Here is a 5,089-nt window from a genome sequence, read left to right on the forward strand (position 1 = left end):
ACAAACAAAGGCCAAAAAACATGAGTAGACATAGGGAAACAACTTATACAATAAATAGGAATAATACAGGCAGCTAAGTTGTGTAGTAGATAAAGCAACAGGCTGGGTATTAGGAAAATTCATCTTTCTGAATTCAAATCTGACTCCAGACACATTATCTGTGTGACACTGAGAAAATCAGTTAAATCTATTGGCCTCAGTTCCCTCATCTGTAAAATGAGCTGGAGAAGGAAATGACAAACCACTCCAATATCTTTGAGAAAAAACAAATGGAATCTCGAAGAGTCAGATGTTACTGAAACAACTGAACAACAACAATACAAAAGTGGGGAGAAACTTTCAAAGATGATATCATTCTGATTAGTGTGATGAATAAACAGGAGTTCAAAAGACTAATAATGAAATATGCCTCTCCTCTCCTGACAGAGAAGTAATGAACATAAAATACAGGAAAAGAAAAGACTCATATTTTCAGACAAGCCTAAGGTGGAAATTTGTTTTGCTTGATTAACTAGGATTTTGGAAACTTTTCTTATTCCACTTAATTCTTTTCTCATTGGAGTAGGGGGGGATATATATAAAACACATATATAAAGAGATTAAATTTGAGGGGGGATCATTGTTATTGAAGCTACTTAGATTTTGCTGACCACATGATATCATATGGAGTGGAAGATTCCTTCCACCAACAATTTTTAAAAATTTCTGCTTCATAAATGTTCAACTTTTAATCCTCCAACAATTCTTGCTTTCACTCTTTACTTTGCACTGCCTAACCTCTGCCTGACTTCCCAATGGCTCTTTTACTTCTATGGGGTAACCCTTTGAAGAACTCAGAAAAATTGATGTTTTGTGAATGAGAAAAGCTTATATAGATCATATCAGAGTTTCTTACTGATGATTTTTATTTGACTCTATTTATACTGTTATGAGGTCTAGGAAAATTTGGCTAACTGTAAGATTCTCATAAGAAAGCAAGATTTTCCATAGTTCTTTAGCAAGAGATTGAAAGGAGAGAGGGAAATGGGCATATAGACACTTAATTAACCAATCAATTAATTAATTAATTTTAGAGTTTAGCTGTGAAAGGGAAGGAAACATCAGAAAATGGGATAATAGTTTTAGGGGTGCTTTAAATTTTAATACTCTCCCTCCCAAAGAGAAGACATGGTCATCTTGTATAGACAGGAAAGGAAGAACCAAGTGATAAGGAGAAAATGAAGTTTGTAGAGAAATAGGAATGAACTATAGGAAGAAAATGTTAGAGAAATTGTTGACAGATGATAACAATGGATATCAATGAAAAAGTTCTTGCTTTGGTAAAGAGAAAAGCCACTGCTTCATCAGAAGCTCAAACAAAAGAGAAGAAAAAAAGATATACCCATCAAGAGTCTTGTTATATATATAAAGTGGAGGACTGAAATTTTTACTGTGAATTCTCAATATGCTCTCAGGACATGATGAGGTCTTTAGATAAAGAGTTGGAGGATGGCATTATGTGGAAGATAAGGCAAGACAAGGGAAGGAAGACAAGAGAAGTAAAGGGAATACAAGGCAAGGCAAATAAAGAGAAGGGAAGAGGGGAGGTTGAAGGGAATCTCTGGGGGGGGTGCAACCAATTCAGGAATTAATATTTATTAAACATCTACCAAATGCCAGGCTCTATGTATACAAAGACAACAATGAAACAATCCTTCTCATTAAGTTTATATTCTATGGAGGAGGCAACACACACACACACATAGTCATATATGTGTGTGCATGTATGTGTGTGTATAAATGTGTGTATGTGTGTGTATCCAGAACCTATACAAAATTTTCACATGCTGAACATGTAATTATGTATTATATGATAATATGTGTACAACTTATATCATATTATCTGCCTTCTTGGAGATTGGATGGGAAAGAGAAAGAGAAAAAGAGAATATGAATTGCAAACTATCAAAGATGAATATTGAAAAATTGTATTATCATTTCATATAAAAAAGAAAAAAATATAATAAAAAATAAAAACAACAGTGAATAAAAATCTATTCAAAATAAATATGAAGTAAATTTTGAGCTGGAAGGACACAATAAATTAGGGAAATAAGGAAAGGCTTTTTGTAACCTTCCACCAATCCTACAAGCTAGCTACTTAAGTGTGGTGGATTGATCACAGGAATTTGCTGCCTGAATCTGGTCTATGTAAACCTTTCTGCTCTCATTTAAAAATGAGGGAAACTGAGTCTCTGGGAGGCTGTCCATAGCCTTGGAGTTACTAAAGTTACAAACACAAGTTCTATGACTCCATATACAACAGTATTTCAACCTCATCAGATTATAGATGTCTTTGTCTGAGTTCCTCTGTACAGAATTAAAAAATCATTTGGCAGTAATCAACAACTATAATTGCCACAATGATTTGGGCACACACAGGGGCTGTGGAACAAATTATTTCCACTGACTAAGTGCCTACTGCTGTTTATCAAGTTTCCAAGAAACATGCACTAATTCATTTCATTTACATAAATCCCCCTGCAGTACCTTCTTTATCATGCTCTTACATAATGAATCGGTTCTCTAACACTTTCCAACTCTTTCTGCTAGCATACTTATTTCACACTTAGGTTTCCCTCATTCCTTTATTAATTTCATTTCTCCCCTTTCAGGTACAGCTTTTTTTTTATCAACTTATCACAAGAACTGTGTGTGTTGGAATCAATCAAAATTGGAAAATTTAATTTCCTTTGCTGTGAATGAAGTCCACCCCTTATCACCCATTGCGTAATGCTGCTGCTTTCATTATGAGGAGCTAAATCAAAAGCAACCACTTTGGGCCCCCTGCAGATGTCTAGCTGTGGCATCAGAGAAATTTCTGAGAAATTAATTCATACATTATAGACACACACACACACACACACACACACACACACACACAGAGCATCCCTAAAATCATCACATTAAGTGCCTGTTGAATATCTTTTTTTTTTAAGGACCATCTCCATTTTAACTTTCTTAAATGTCAGCTTTTGTGCTTTTACACACAATAAAATTTATTGTGGAATATATTTATTTCTCCATATTAAACTCTAGAAACTAAATAATATCCTTTCTTTTATTTTTTTAAATTCTTTTAAACCCTTACCTTCCGTCTTGGAATCAATACTGTATATTGGTTCCAAGGCAGAAGAGTGGTAAGGGCTGGACAATGGGGGTCAAATGACTTGCCCAGAGTCACACAGCTGGGAAATGTCTGAGGCAAGATTTGAACCTAGGACCTCCTGTCTCTTGGTCTGGCTCTCCATCCATTGAGCTATCCAGCTGCCTCCCCTTTATTTTCTCATCAAGAACATAAAAATATCACCTTATTGGGAACAATGGGGCTATTTATTTGGACTGTAAATATCCTATATTTAAGCTACCCCTCATTTTTTAGATTAGAAAGCTAAGATCCATGTCTATAATGACTTTCTCAGAATCACATAGTTACTAAGTGGCTCAACTTAACTATAAAACAAGACTGCCTAGCACTGGCTCCATTTTCTATTAAAAAAAATTAAGACTTTCTTTCCAATGAGAAGAAATATCAGTAGTTAGCCTCAACTTTACATGATAGCTCTTAAACTTCAGATATACAGATAGACAGAAAGAAAGAAAGAAAGAAAGAAAGAAAGAAAGAAAGAAAGAAAGAAAAAGAAAGAAAGAAAGGTAGGTAGATAGATAGATAGATAGATAGATAGATAGATAGATAGATAGATGGATGGATGGATGGATGGATAGAAAGATAATCTTTTGCTTTAGAGATAAAGGACAATAATGAGTTAGAGAGAATCCAGAGGAGGACAACCAATGTGGCAAAGGGATTTGGGTTCAACAATCAATCCATGAAAAATTATATATTAAGAACATTTTATGTGCCAGAAACCCTGCATATCTTAAGAGAATAAACCCAAGGAACAGGGCATGTTTATCCTGGAGATAAGACTTAGAGAAGATTTACTAGTTGTGTTCAAGTACATGAAGGACTGTCATGTGTGAAGAGAAGTGTTTCTTTTTGTGTTTAAGCCCAAAGGATAAAAATAGGAGTAAGGTGAAAATTGCTAAAAGATAAGGAAGTGATGAATTCCACCTTCTTGGAAGTATTTTAACTAAGTGAAGTTATTTATTTTAAGAAGAATTTATTTTAGGAGGAAAATGGAAAGAATACAGGAAGCAGAAGGAAAAAAGAATATATCTGCAAAAGGTTTTATGACAAACTGGTTTATGACAAACAGCATTAGAAATAGTAGGGTCATGACACTCGAATCCCAACATCTTAGTCCTAGATGTGGAAATGAGAGGAAGAAACATCTCTAAAGGGAAATAGATTGAAAACTTAGCAAGATTGAACTACCTTCATATAAAGGGGATCTATGTGGATGGAAACATAATGCCAGGTATTTGAGATGTCAAAAAGGCTAAGAAGCCATGTAGTCCAGCAAATCTCCAAATCTATATTTATTATGTATTAATTATGTGTGCAAAACACCATGTGAATTATTGGGGATACAAAGAAGACAAAAAAATTCCTCTGCTCTCAGGGATTTACTAGCTTTCCAAATAACTAGTATAAGCAAGATATATGCAGGATGGATTAGATATAATCTCAAAGAGAAGTCACTCAGGCTAAGGACAACTGGGAAAAAAAAACAAAAGCAAAATAGCCAAACTGTTGTAGGATGTGGGACTTCAGCTAAAACTTGAAAAAAAGCCAAAGGATCTAGGAAGAGAAGAGGAGGATGGGAAGAGCTTCAGTCTTGGGAGACATCAGTAAATATGTGTGGATTCAGAAAAGGAGTTTATTATGTGAATAGCAATTAGAACAGTGTTATTGTATCACAGAGTACAGGGAAGCATTAGAAAGTATGAGAAAGTAAAGGTATAAGGACACTGGAAAGGGAAGAAAGGATGACATTATGAAGGCATTAAAAAAAGACAAATGGAAGGTTTCATATTTAATCCTGCCAGCAATAGGGGACAATTTGATTTATAGAATAGAAGGATGATATTATCAGATCTGTACTTTAAGATGATTTATTTGATGGCTGAGTGGAATAAGGACTAG

The sequence above is a fragment of the Gracilinanus agilis genome, chromosome 5 (genome assembly GCF_016433145.1).
Source record: "Gracilinanus agilis isolate LMUSP501 chromosome 5, AgileGrace, whole genome shotgun sequence".
Lineage (NCBI taxonomy): Eukaryota > Metazoa > Chordata > Mammalia > Didelphimorphia > Didelphidae > Gracilinanus > Gracilinanus agilis.